General features: G+C 43.5%; 1 protein-coding gene and 1 pseudogene across 2 annotated transcripts in view; one reads left to right on the top strand and one right to left on the bottom strand.

Annotated features, from left to right (window-relative positions):
* PAQR5 (progestin and adipoQ receptor family member 5) overlaps window positions 1-14,941 on the top strand; it is a 443,329-nt gene that overhangs the window by 53,614 nt on the left and 374,774 nt on the right. The window lies entirely within an intron of this gene.
* Window positions 7,581-11,422, bottom strand: LOC136376596 (SAFB-like transcription modulator pseudogene; annotated as a pseudogene).

Here is a 14,941-nt window from a genome sequence, read left to right as displayed (position 1 = left end):
CTGTGTCTTTTTATTGGTAAGTTTAATCCATTTACATTTAGTGTAATTATTGACACTTGTGGGTTCCCTACTACCATTTTATAAATTGCTTTCTGTTAGTTTTGTATCTAGTTTGATTCTTCTCTTTTGTTTTTCTATCATTTGTTTCTGTTTGTTTGTGTTCCATACTTCTTTCCTCTGTTGCTACCTTTTTTAAGTCATGTGTTTTTGTGGTGGTTTTTTCAAGGGTGGTTACCATTAAGTAATGAAAAGGGTACCTACCATATTCATTGTAGTACCCTATCTTATAAGTATTTCTGCACTTCATCGTCCTTTGCTACTGTTAATCTCCATTCTCTCCCCCCCTTTTTTTTTCCTTTGTTGTCACAGTTTAAGTTTGGTTTTATTGTGTTCTTGGTGGAGCTGTTACTTGTGGTGTTGTTTTCTTTTGTTCTTTGAATCTGGTTGGAAAACCCCCTTTAGTATTTCCTGGAGTGGGGGCTTTCTCGTGATAAATTCTCTCATCTTTTCTGTATTTGTGAATGTTTTTATATCTCCTTCATACTTGAAGGATAGCTTTGATGGGTATAGTATTCTTGGCTGAAAGTTCCTCTCTTTCAGGGCCTTAAATATTGGGGTCCACTCTCTTCTAGCTTGTAGAGTTTCTGCTGAGAAATCTGATGATAATCTAATAGGCCTTCCTTTATATGTTGTACTCTTCTTTTCCCTGGCTGCCTTGAGAATTTTTTCTTTGTCATTGGTTTGTGTCATCTTTATTATGATGTGCCTTGGAGTGGGTTTGTTGGGGTTAAGAAAACTCGGTGTTCTGTTTGCTTCTTGAACTTGAGGCTTTAGTTCTTTCCACAGGCTTGGGAAGTTCTCGTCTATTATTTGTTTGAGTATATTCTCCATTCCATTTTCTTTCTCTTCTCCCTCTGATATACCTATTATTCTTATGTTATTCTTTCTGATGGAGTCAGATCATTCCTGTAGGGCTTTCTCGTTTTTTATTATTTTTGAGTCTCTTTCTTCTTCTCTCTGTTGTGCCTCAAGTTGTTTGTCTTCTATTTCACTAATCCTATCTTCAATCTGGGTTGTTCTGCTAGCTAAGCTTGTTACCTCGTTTTTCAGCTCGTGAATTGAGTTTTTCATTTCTGTTTGATTTGTTTTTATAGTTTCAATTTCCTTGGTAATATATTCTTTGTGTTCATTGAGTTGTTTTCTGATCTCCCTATATTGCCTTTCCGTGTTTTCTTGTATATCTCTGAGTATTTTTAAGATTTCTATTTTAAATTCTCTGTCATTTAGCTCCAAGGCTTCCAATATGTTAAGTCTTTTCTCCATAGATTTTTCCACATCTATTTGTGTTACCTCTCTTTCTTTTGTATCCATAATATTCGATTTCCTCTTTCTTATTGGCATCTGCGGGTGGTCTTGTTGATAGCACTAATTAGAATTAATAAAGAGTAAAAAGTAAAAAACAAAAACAAAAACAAAAACAAAAACAAAAAATAAAAAAATAAAAAAAAAAATAAAACAAAGGGTAAAACACCCCACCAAAAAAAAAAAAAAAAGCAGTAATAATTTATTATTTCCCCCTTTTTTTTTTCTTTGTTCTCCTTCCCTCCTCTCCCCTCCTCAGGGAAATATCGTGCCTATAATGGAGGGCCTGGTTTGCGGTGAAGAGTTCAAGGGGGCAAAAAAAATAAATAAATAAATAAAATAAAATAAAATAAAAAAAAAAAAAAAAAGGGAAGAAAATCTTAGACAAGCATAAGTTGATCTGCCTGCGGGTGACGGTCAACCAAGAGCTATAATGAGAGGGACAAGAGGGAACCAGAAAAAAGGACAAAAAAAAAAAAAAGGAATAATCAAGAAGAAAAAATAAAAACAATAAGTAAAAATACGTTGTATTAAGTGGAGCAAAGACCAAATACAATGGAGACCTTGGGTTGGGAGGACCCAAAATGCCACTAAAACAAACCAACCAGAAAAAAACAAAAACAAAACCGAAAAAGAAAAACAAAGCCAAAAAAAAAACCTTGAGTCCCAAATTAACTAATTTGTTCGTGATTGAGGATTAAATGGGAGGAAAGTAAAACGAGAAAAGAAAAAACGAATAGAAAGGAAAAAATAAGAAAAAGTGAAAAACGAAGGAAGAAATAAAAAAGGAAGAGAAAAAAACAAAATAAGGCAAAAAAAACAAAAGAGGAGAGAGTGAGAATTAAGTGTCCTGGAGTATAACCCCAAAGGAGGGTGAGGATGAAGGAGAGAAATAAAATGTAACACTTATGGGTAGTGTAGTTCAAGAAAAGGGAAGCATAAGATGGGCAGAGAATAGAAGGGCTGAGGTGGAGGAAATAAAGGCAATAAGATAGAAGGAACAAACAACAACAACTACAAAAAAAAAAAAACAACCAACAAACAGTGGAACAAGCTGCAAAGTCTGTGGATTTTTCCTGATTTTGAGATGTCAACCTCTTCCTCCTTCTCCTCTCTCCCTCTTCCCGGTCGGCGACTCTGCACCCCAGGCCCTGCCCCTGTGCCACACCCAGGCAGGGACTTGCAGTTGATGGGGTTCTATGGCAATGTCACACAATTGGCTTTATTCTTGTTGGTAGTCAAGGCCTGCCGGCGTCTGCAGGGTCTAACGACGAGAGAGTTCGCCTTCGTGGATTCTCTCTCCCAGTCCCCCCCTCCTGAACCAGCAGCCTGGCGATCCAGCCCCAAGGCTGCCACTGCTTCTGCCTGGGGAGTAAGCGGCTCAAAGAGCTGGGAAATCCCCACTCTATCCCCACTCAGTGCAAGGCTCTGGGAAGGGCTCTGACAGTCAGGGCCTCCAGTGTAATCAGGCGGGGGTGGGAGTCAATTGTTGTCAAGGTGATTGTTCAACGCCTAGCATTCCGTTGGACCTCTCAACCCAGGCTTTCCACACTTTGTAGCCTGTTTTGGCCGGTAAAAAGAGGCACTAGTCTCTGCTTGCGACTAGTGTGGTATAGATCTTATTATCTGCCAAGTCCTTCTTGTTAGCGTTTATCCCTAAATATGGAGGCTCTATCAATCAGAAGTTGCCCCCGCCCCTTTAGCGAGAGGCACCAAAAAATATCACGCCTCTTGTCTTGGGTCGGTGAACTGAGAGAGATCTTATCAATTAGAACCGAGGGTGCGCAGATTTCACGGGTTAAGTTAATTTTAGTAATTGGGTCGCAGCTGTGCTCCCGAAGGTATTTCAGGCTGCCTGCGCGCGCCCCTCCCCCAACGCTTGATTGTTAGCTTGAATGGCTGGGTGAGGTGCCCCGCCCGCGGAGAGAATCTCCCAAGTAGGGAATACCGCCCTGGGGCCTCTCCCGCTTCCCGTGCGCGGGCCGCTGGGAACGTTAGCGGTGCTCGGTCTGCAATGCTCGGTCTGCAATCAGACCGGGAGCGCGCCAGCGGCTGTTTGCCGCTGGCTCTGCAACCGACCCACCGCTCGCGGCGGCGGCGGTGGCGGCGCGGCGGCGGTTTCCGAGTGCGGGATGACTTACCACCGGCGCACTTTCTCGCGGCTTGAATGAACGTCCCTGCGGTAGCTTCCTCCACACCCTCGTCTCTCAGATTCGAGTGATAACAGTCCTTTTGCTTTCAGTTTGCTCCGAAGATAAATTTTCCTGTTTCTAGTTGATAAATTTGTTGTGATTTTGGGGAGATCTGTCGGACGCGCTGCTCACGGCGCCATTTCCATGACGTCACTTCACCTTGTATCTTGTCTAAATTAAATCTAAGTGTTGAATGACATTTATTTGGCATTCCCATTGTGTGACTAAGAATAGCTTATGGTCAAATTTGTTGTGTGTTTCATCAAGATATCCCGTATTGAAGAAGATTCAGAGAATGTCCTACATAATTTTTGAATTGTTCCGAAGGAAGTCTCCTCAGAAGAAATTGAAACCACGTGCTGCCATTTCCAGCTCTAAGGTTGCTTTTGGAGGTTTGGTCACATTCTGACCTTGTATTAGTTTTCTGTTTCCTTTTAATTGAATTTATGGGGTGACACTGGTTAACAAAATTATACAGATTTCAGGTGCACAATTCTACAACACATCAACTATACACTAGGTTGTGTGGTCACCATTTATCTCCCCTGCATCCTACTCTGCCTCCCCTCCCCCAGAAATCACCACACTGTTGTCCATGTCCATGACTTTTTTTTCTTTTTTTGCTCAATCCCTCCATCCCCTCACCCAGCCCCCAACCAACAGCTGTCAGCCTGCTCTCTATGAGTCTATCTTCATTTTGCTTGTTAGTTCATTCTTTTTTGTTGTTGTTGTTGTTAGTTCATTCTGTTCATTAGTTTCCATATGAATGAAATCATATGGTTCTTGTCTTTCTCTGACTGGCTTATTTCACTTAGTATAATACTCTCTATCCATGCTGTCACAAAGGGTAAAATTTCCTTCTTTTTATGACCAAGTAGTATTCCATTGTATAAATGTGCCACAGCTTTTTTATCTACTCATTTTAGGGATACCAGAGGAAAAGAGAGAGAGCAAGGGATTGAGAACCTATTTGAAGAAATAACGACCAAAAATTTTGCTAACCTGGTGAAGGAAAAAAACACTCAAGTCCAGGAACCACAGAGAGTCCCAAACAAGGTGAACCCAAAGAGGCCCACACCAAGACACATCATAATTAAAATAACAAAGGTTAAAGACAAAGAGAGAATCTTTTTTTTTTTTTGTATTTTTCCGAAGCCAGAAATGGGGAGGCAGTCAGATAGACTTCCGCATGCCCCGACCAGGATCCACCCGGCACGCCCACCAGGGGGTTATGCTCTGCCTATCTGGGGCATCGCTCTGTTGCCACCAGAGCCACTCTAGCGCCTGAGGCAGAGGCCACAGAGCCATCCCCAGCGCCCGGGCCATCTTTTGCTCCAATGGAGCCTTGGCTGCAGGAGGGGAGAGAAAGAGAGGAAGGAGAGGGGGAGGGGTGGAGAAGCATATGAGCACTTCTCCTGTGTGCCTTTGGCCGGGAATCGAACCCAGGACTCCTGCATGGCAGGCTGACACTCAACCACTGAGCCAACCAGCCAGAGCCTCAAAGAGAGAATCTTAAAAGCTGCAAGAGAAAGTTACCTATAAGAGAGCTCCCATAACACTGTCAGCTTATTCCACAGAAATATTACAGACCAGAAATAGACTGGCACAAAATATTCAAAGTGATGAAAAGCAAGGACCTACAATCAAGACTACTTTACCCAGCAAGGTTATCATTTATAATTGAAGGAGAAATAAAGAGCTTCCCAGAGAAGAAAAACTAAAGGAGTTTTTACTACCAAACTAGCATTATAAGAAATGATAAAGGGCCTGCTTTAACAAGAAAAAGAAAAAGAAGAAATAGAGGACCATATTTAAAAGAGTAAAATGGCAATAAATATGTACCTATCAATAATCACTTTAAATGTAAATGGCTTAAATGCTGCAATCAAAAGACATAAGGTAGCTGAATGGTTAAGAAAACAAGACCCAAGTATATACCGTCTACAAGAGACCCACCTCAGAACAAAGGAGTCACACTGACTAAAAGTAAAGGGATAGAAAAAGATATTTCATGCAAATGGAAATGAACATAGCTGGGGCAGCGATACTTAATATTAGACAAAATAAACTTTAAAACAAAAGATATAGTTAAGAGACAAAGAAGAACATTATGTAATGATAAAGGGAGCTGTCCAACCAGAGGATATAACCCCTGTAAACATTTGTGCCCTCAACATAGGAGCACTGAAATATGTAAAGCAAATCTTGATGGACATAAAGGGAGAGGCTGACAGTAATACAGTCACAGTAAGGGACTTTAACACATTGACATCAATGGATAGATCTTCCAGACAGACAATCAATAAAGAAACGGTAGCCTTAAATGACACACTAAATTAGCTAGATTTTTTTCTTTTCTTTTCTTTCTTTCTTTTTTTTTTTTTTTTATTAAGTGAGAGGCAGGGAGGCAGAGAGACAGACACGCGCCCCTACCGGGATCCATCCAGCAAGCCCACTAGGTGGCAATGTTCTGCCCATCTGGGCTGGTTGCTCCATTGCTTGAATGGAGATGCCTGAGGCAAGGCCATGGAGCCATCCTCAGCACCTGGGGCCAAATTGCTGGAACCATTCAAGCCATGGCTGAGGGAGGGGAGGGGAGAGAGATTGAGAGAGGGAGAAGGAGGTAGGGGAGGGGTGGAGAAGCAGATGGTCTCTTCTCCTGTATGGGAATCAAACCCAGGACTTCCACATGCCAAGCTGATGCTCTACCACTGAGCCAACTGGCCAGGGCTAGATTAGCTAGATTTAATTGCTATCTTTAGAGCATTTCACCCCAAAGCAGAAGAATATACATTCTTTTCAAGTGCACATGGAATATTTTCTGTGGTAGACCACATGTTAGGACATAAAATAAATCTCAATAAGTTTAAGAAGATTTAAATAATATCAAGCATCTTTGATTATAATGGTATGAATCTAGAAATTCATCACAGACAAAAATAAAACCCTGAAAAACACACAACGATGTGGAAGCTAAATAACATGTTACTAAACAAAGAAGGGTGCCTGACCAGTGTTGGCACAGTGGATAAAGCATTGACTCAGAATGCTGGGGTTGCTGGTTTGAAACCCTGAAGTCACCAGCTCTGAGCACAGGCTTGTCAGCACAGGGTTGCTGGCTTGAGCCGAGGGATCATCCACCCAATCCCAGATCTCACCAGCTTGAGCCCAGAGGTCACTGGCTTGAACAAGGGTTCACTGGCTCAGGCCTGGTCAAGGCATGTACAAGAAGCAATCAATGTACAACAAAAGTGAAAGTAACTACAATTTGATGCTTCTTACCCTCTCTCTCCCTTTGTGTCTCTTACTGTCTCTCAAAACAACAACAAAACAAAATAGTGAATGGATTAACAGTGAGATCAAAGAAGAGAAGTTTAAAAAAGAAGAGAAGTTTATTATCTTATAGTTGTAGGATAGAAGTCTGGCGTGGCTCTCATTAGGCTAAAATCCAGGTAGTGGAGGCTCTAGGGGAGAATCTCTTTCTTTGCCTTTTCTAGCTCCCAGAAACCACCTGCATTCCTTGGCTCCTGGCTTCTTCCTCCATCTGCAAAGCCAGCAATGTTGCATCTCTTGACTCTTCTTCCATAGTAACATTTCCCTCTGTCTCTCTCCTTTGTCTACCCCTCCCACCACTTGTAAGGACCTTTGTGATTAACCAAGCCCACCTAGAAAGCCCAGATGATATTTCTATTTTAAGGTTATCTAGTTAACAATTTAACTTCATCAATAGTTAACAATTTTAACTTCATCTGAGACCCTAATTCCCCTGTGCCATGTAAACTAACAGCCAGTCACTGGTTCTGGCAATTAGGACATGGACACCTTTGGGGGGCATTTTCTGCCTACAACAGACTTTCTAATCAAGTTATACTGTTACCACAAACTTGCCCACAGCAGAATTTTAAATCATTGCCTATAATTGAAAATTGTTTTTCTAGCTCTTGAGCCAAAGACTACTTTTTTTAAAAAAACTATACAGAATGTGAAGGTTTATTTCAAAAAGAGTACATTTTTTTAAAACCAGGATACGCAGATGCGCTTAATGTAACAGTACCTTCTGCAAAAATTGGTTACATAATACTCAAAAATGCAAGGAACAATTGTATTCTCTAAAAATTAGACAGCAGACTTTTTAAGCTTAGACAGCCTTCCAAATGGAGGCTGTGAATGCTTGGAGACAAAGCCTGACACCACAAAGCTAATGCTGCAAATGAAACTATTACCACACAGCTGCAAACTACTCTGTATATTCACACAGTATTAAACAAATGGTTTTGATTCCAATCTTTTCAAATGGGTCTTGGTGCTGCAGGAAAAAAAGTTGAGTGGTACATAAACCTATTAAAAGTTACAACAGCCTGACCTGTGGTGGCGCAATGGGATAGAGCATCAACCTGCAATGCTGAGGTTGCCGGTTCGAAACCCTGGGCTTGCCTGGTCAAGGCACATATGGGAGTTGATGCTTCCTGCTCCTCTCTCTCTCTCTCTCTCTCTCTCTTTCTCTCTCTATCTATCTCTCTCCTCTCTAAAAATGGAATAAATAAAGTCTTTAAAAAAAAAAAAGTTACAACAGAACTATTTAAACTTTTCTCAATTAAAAATTGAGAAAAGCAATCATGTTAAATTTTAAAAAAGGAGAAAAGTCTGAAAGGACTCTCAAGTAAGTCAGAGGTCCTCCTCATAAGTAGTCAAGTAAAATTTACTGGAGATTTCAATAAATTATCTTGAAACCACGGCAGAGGCTAATTTTCAGAATCGTCGTGGAGGTCCACTCTTAAATGGCTTAAATCCAGAGCTACTTCCTCTTGGTATGGAATTGCCACTGATTTGTACATTTCTATTAATTGGGGAGGCATTACTTGTATGTTGGGTTATCATGCTTGCCCCTGTCCGGCCATCACCCATCCGTCTTGAGTCATGATAGCCAGGCCCTTGAGAAGGTGGACCATGCCACTCTTTCCTTGGTCCACTTGCATCCCGTCCATGGCGCTCAACCACATGTCGATCTTCAGGGTAGTGCTGTGTGCCACTTCCTCGGTCTGTGATGCCTCTGTCCCCCTCTCTGTTTCCATAGCCTGAAGTGCTACTGCGACTCCCAGGGGGTACCCTGGATGTGTCCTGACGCTTCTCTCCCAGATCGTTCTGGCCTTTCAACTCTTGTTTCCCGTTTGTCACTGGACATGCCTCCTTCACTTTTCCAGGTGGAGGGTCTAGCTGGATTGGGTCCTGCTTCTCGAGGATGTCTAGAGTGAGTGATATCAGGCCTGTCATGAATGATCATGGTTCTCCTCTCATCATGCTCCTCTTGTACTTCACGCCTCTCTGTTTCTCTAAGTTCATTTCTTGGTGGTGAGGCTCATTTCTTCTGGAATCATTGAAATTTTTGGGATACCTTTCAAAACTTGGATCTTCTCTTCGTGTTGTAGGACGTGTTTTTTTCCCTTCACTTTGACCAACAAAGCGTTCTCGTCTTTCAAAAGAGGAAGACTGTACTGTTGAACTCTCAGGAAAACGGCCCCTTTCTGGGTGATCAAAGTCATTAAATCTGTTCTGTTGGCGAGAATACTCAGATCCATGGCCAAATCTTGCATCTGTATCTAGAGACAACTTTTTACTCTCACTCCAGTAAGGGTCATCTCGCCTATGATCTACATCACGTGGGCGTTTCAGAGAATTCCTTTTTTCTTGTTCATAAGGAAGCTGCTGCTGTTGCCTCCTCAGCTCCTCCCGTTCTCTAGCAATACGCTCAGCTTCCTAACGACGTTCCTGTTCAATACGAATGCGTTCCCTTTCTAAGCGTTCGCGTTCCATTCTCTCTCTCTCTAGTTTTTGCCTTTCAATTTCTAGGCGCTCTCTCTCTCTCTGTAAGCGTTCCAGTTCTTCCTGTTCACGAGTTATTCTAATGCGTTCTCGCTCTCGACGCTCTCTTTCTGCAATCTCTTTTCGTCTTCGAAGTTCCATTGCTTGTCGCAATCTTTCAAAACGAACTAAATGTTCTCTCAGTCTTTGTTCCTTCATCTTTTCAAAAGGTAAGATGTCTTTCCTTCTGTAGTCTTTGTCCCTTTTTTTATCTAGGCAAGCTCTCTCCTTTTCCTTGCTTCTTCCATGAACTTTCTCATATTTTCCTCTTTTTGATGGCCTACAATGATCTCCTTTCGTCTGGTCTAGTATTACCATATGTCCAGGACTCTTTGATCTTATTCGTTTCTTTTCTTCACTTTATTAAATAAATTCTGAAGTTTGGCCAGTTGATCCATTATCATTCTTCTCATCTTTACCTTCTATTTTCTTAGTATCCTTGCTTTCTTTTTTTTTTTCAGATTTCTCAGATGACCTTTTCTCTTCTTTTTTCATAGAGGCTTGTGTCTTGCTACTTCTATCACTCATGGTTTTTTTGTCCCCAGAACTTCTTGAACTACTCTTTTCATCATTTTCTTTCTTTAATTCTTTCTTAGAAGGATCACCTTTAACTTTTTCAACAGAAATCAGTTGTCCATGCAGTTCAGTGCGATGAAGATGTGCAATGCATCTGGACACCTTTGTGCTTGAAGACATAGTTACTATGCCATAGCACTTGGCCCCAGGACTTCGAGCATTTGTAACTACCTTTGCACTCAGAACCTTTCCATATTTGCCAAAGAGGTTCTTCAAATCAGCAGCTTTGGTATTAGAAGAAAGTCCGCTAACCCAGATATTTTTAGTTGAGCTTCCACTGCTACCACCAGTACTAGTTGTACTTCCTTTGTCATCTTTGGATGATGTCTTGCTGTCTTTGGATTCCTTTGAAGAGCTCTTTGCTTGACCAGAGGCCCCAGTAGACGAGGGCCCTTTCTTCAAAGTATCCTTTTCTTTGTCTCCAGATTCTGCTTTCTTAGAACCTTCTCTGGCTTCCTTCTCAACCGGATCACCCTTCACGCAGTCTTCCTTCTTACCATCTTTACGGTTCGCATTCATCTCATAATTCTTGCTTTCCTTCTCCGGGCTCTGTGCAATGATATCCTGCTCATCTTTTGGCTTACTTGCTTCAGAATCTGTATTCTTACCTGTTTTTAGGAGGTCGTCACCATCAAAATCCAGAGTGATGGCATCCTCAGTCTGGATTGTGACCGAGAAGTTGTCATCCTCAGCTTCTTTCACAGTCGCATTAGCTTCCATCTCTTCATGAGCTGTGTGATCAGCCTCAGCTAGGTTCCCTTCTGAAGGAAGAGGTTTAGATACTTCTTGTGTATCATCACCAGAACCTGCTATATCTTTCTCATTTTCTTCTTCCTCACCATCTTGGGCTGTTAGAAAGGTATCATCTTCACCTTCTTGAGCTTCAATTTCCTGACTTTCGATGTCCTCTTTCTCTATATCTTCTTCTATTGCTTCTGCCTCTATTAATTCATGAGCTCTCTTGTTCTCTTCTGCAGAAAGTAACTCCTTGGAATGCACAGTTTCTTCTTCATTTTCACCAAACTCTTCAGAGTCCTTTAGTTCGTCATTTCCATCTTGTTCAAGTGCCTCTTGACTCTCCAATTCACAGTCCTTGACAAAAGCATCATCTTCCACAGAAGCATCTCCACTCAACTCATCTGCTTCCTGTTTTTTACCTTTGCCTTTGGTTGGTTTCTTGTTTGGAGTATCAGTTGAAACAGTTAATTCAATATTATCTGGATCGCCTCCTTCCTCTTCAATAGCCTGCTTGAGTCGGGAGATGAGTACAGTCTTGACTCCGGTGATGTCTTAAGTTCCGCCACTTGAGCTCGGACTTAAGGTCGATGACCCGCAGATCGGTGATCTTTTTCCCTTCAGTCTGACCCAAGGCCGGCAAGGCCACCACAGAACCGGTAGCAGCAGCCATTTTAGAAGAGCAACGCGCTGCCGAGGCAGCAGCACCAGCTTCCAAAGATTACATTTTTACAACAAACACAAAACCAATGGAATGCTTCATTGTTTCAACTTCCTCACTTTTATATTTTCTAGGTTAGCACTCTGTATGATGCTAATCATTCAGTGGGACTTTTCACCCAGGTACCCACTACCTGAACTGAGTAATATTTACGATTTTTTAAAGAGAGAGAGATAGACAGGAAGACAAAGAGATGTGCAGCTCCTTATAGATGTTTACTGATTGCTTTCTCACATATGCCTTGACCCAGGGGCTCCAGCTGTGCCAGTGACTCCTTGCTCAAACCAGCAACCTTGGGCTCAAGCCAGTGACCATGGGGACATGTCTATGATCCCACACTCAAGCCAGTGACCCTGCACTCAAGCTGGTGAGCCTGCACTCAAACAGACAACCTCAGGCTTTTGAACCTGGGTCCTCTGCATCCCAGCCAACACTCTATCCATCGTGGCACTGCCTGGTCAGGCAATATTTACTTTTTAAAGACATTTTATGTCTCCTTTTTTTTTCACTTTTTTGTTCATTAAGTTACAAATATCCTTTATATTCTCCATCCTAGATAGTAATAATTTGTTTTCATTGCCTTAATTTCTTCTTACATGTTTGGCCAGAAGACATTTACCACCATCTTTTATAAATACTGTGTTGCATGTACAAGAAGCATCCTTATTGGGTATTGGACAGTTATTTTTTTATTTTTTATTTTTTTTGTATTTTTCTGAAGCTGGAAATGGGGAGAGACAGTCAGACAGACTCCCGCATGCGCCCGACCAGGATCCACCCGGCACGCCCACCAGGGGTGACGCTCTGCCCATCAGGAGGCGATGCTCTGCCCCTCCGGGGTGTCGCTCTGCCGTGACCAGAGCCACTCTAGCGCCTGGGGCAGAGGCCAAGGAGCCATCCCCAGCGCCCGGGCCATCTTTTGCTCCAGTGGAGCCTTGGCTGCGGGAGGGGAAGAGAGAGACAGAGAGGAAGGAGGGGGCGGGGGTGGAGAAGCAAATGGGCGCTTCTCCTATGTGCCCTGGCCAGGAATCGAACCCGGGTCCCCCGCATGCCAGGCCGACGCTCTACCGCTGAGCCAACCAGCCAGGGCCTGGTGGACAGTTATTTTTTAAAGAGTATCACACCAGCATTCTAAACTAGCATTTACCTATAAGTGCTTAATACCAACAATGGTTGTCTGTTCAACATATTCACAGTTCAAGAATTGCGTACGGTTTGTGTGCAGGCGATGTTTAGTTGAGAACCTAAGTGTTCTCTCCTGCCCGGACTGAGCGTGGTCCTGCGTGAGATGGTGCTTGGTGTCCAGCCCAGTGCCAGGCAGTCCGCAGGCACTCACTGAACGGCAGGTTCAACTGATGCAGCAGTTCATGCCCTGCCTTCCTCCCCATTCTCTCCAAGCCTTCTGCCCCCAACATTTCACTCGCCTCCTCGCTGGCCTCTATCCCCTGCCCTGGATTCTCATGCCCATGTACTGGGGTTCAACTTGTCCCTCTTACCTAAAGGAATCCTCTCCTAGGGTGAACTAGAGTCTAGGCAGGGAGGTGGCAGCAGGGTGCAGAGGCAGGAGCCTAGGTTGCAAAGCCAGAGGCGCTGTGCTGCAGTCAGCACGCCCAGGCAGTGTGTTAGAAATGTAGACTCTCAAATCAGAAAAAGCTGAGAACTGTATGACTTCACACGTAGCTGGGATACAAAACTGAAACTCATGAACATAGACAAGAGTGCAGTGGTTACCAGAGGGAAGGGGATGTGGGGGAGGGGGGGTGGGGGAGCGATGTAAATAGGGGCAAATATAAGATGTCGGAAAATGATTTGACTTTGGGTGAAGAGTATACAACATAATCGACTGTTCAAATGATGTGGAGATGTTTACCTGAAATCTAGGTACTCTTGTTGATCAATGTCATCCTGTAAAATTCAATTTTCTAAATTAAAAAAAAAGAAACGCAGACTCATCCCAGCCCCACCCTACTGCAATAAGACCCCCAGGTGATCTGCAGGCATCAGCAGGAGGAAGTTGGAGAGCCGCTGGCTTAGGACTTTGCCACCCAACCTTACCATTGTGTGTCAGTCCACTCAGACTGCCATAACAAAGGATCACAGACTGGCTGGCTCCAACAACAGAAACCTGTTTTCTCACATTCTAGAGGCTGGAAGTCCAAGGTCAAGGTGCCAACACAGCTGATTCTCCTGAAGCCACCTCCTTGGTTTGCAGATGGTCACCGTCTTACTGCTTCTTCATGTGGTCAGCCCTCTGTGCACACACACACCTGGGTTACCCTGTGTCCAGTTCCCTCTTCCTATGAGGGACACCAGTCAGATTGGATTAGGACCCACCCTAGTGGCCTCATTTTAACTTAATCCCTTGAAAGATCCTGTCTCGAAATACGCTTGCATTCGGAAGTCCTAGGGATTAGGGCTTCAACATGTGAGTTTTGTGGGGGACAAAATTCAGGCCATAACACCACCTTGAAGAAGAAGAAACTGACGCTCAGAGAAATATGTGACAACCCAGCATCACCTTGCAGGTCAAGAGCTGAGAGCTGCATCTCTTATGGGGCCCCTCCAAGCAGCGGCGATGATAGTATAGGAGGCTGGGGAGATGTAGTCTGATGTCAGCTTTTATGTTTTGCTCCCACTATTTCTGGGATCTTGGATACATGCCTTAAACCTCCTCAGGCCTTAGTTCTCTTTCCTGTGAAATGGGGGCAAGGGAAGGCTCTCCCTCACAAGGCCATGAGGATGCCAAGATATTTGGACCAGAAATGCAGACTTCCACACCGAGGGTGCCTGCAGCCTCCTGACCACTCTCCCTCTCCCCTTCGCCTGCTATCAAAATCCACTTACTTGCCACCAGCCGGAATGCCTGATTATTTCCCCCAGGTGATTTGCAGTTTAATAGCTAGAAAAACCAAGGGTTTAAAACAGTCGTGGTGGAATGTTAGGCATCAGCTGGCAGGTGCACAGGGTCTTTTTTGGAAGCCAAGCCCGTGGCGGGCACTAAGAGGAAAACCTGCTGATGTGCCCTTCCACCCCGGTGCCTGGGGGTTCTCGCTTCTAAATAATAGGCCGTGCACAATTTGATTTCATTTCACTCTAAATTACCCAGCCTGCAACCAGGGATGCAAGGCGGAGTCCTGCAAATCAATTCTGCTGTGCAAATAAGCCGGCGCCTGCTAACCTGGGGGTGCTTAGAAATGAGGCCCAGCTACAGAGCATTAAGGCAATGATTGCAGTTTGCCTTTTGGGGTCAAACTGGGTGTGAATACAAAATTGTTTTAAAATGTTTCATTTGTTTAGATTTATGTAGCATGCACTCTGTTGAGATCTACTCTCTGCAGAGCACTTTGCTAAGGCTAGAGCGGAAAGCTGGGGAGAATGAGTCCCCTTCCCTTCCCTTCCCAGGTTCAGAGGGGCTCAGCACTGGAGTGCTCCTGGCAGGGTGGCCAAATAATTCACGGATTGAGGAGGGAGGGACAGGTAGGGACAGGAATATCAC

The sequence above is a fragment of the Saccopteryx leptura genome, chromosome 6, assembly GCF_036850995.1.
Source record: "Saccopteryx leptura isolate mSacLep1 chromosome 6, mSacLep1_pri_phased_curated, whole genome shotgun sequence".
In the NCBI taxonomy this organism is placed as follows: Eukaryota; Metazoa; Chordata; class Mammalia; order Chiroptera; family Emballonuridae; genus Saccopteryx; species Saccopteryx leptura.
The sequence above is the reverse complement of the archived record's forward strand: the minus strand, read 5'-3'. Positions and strand labels throughout refer to the sequence as shown.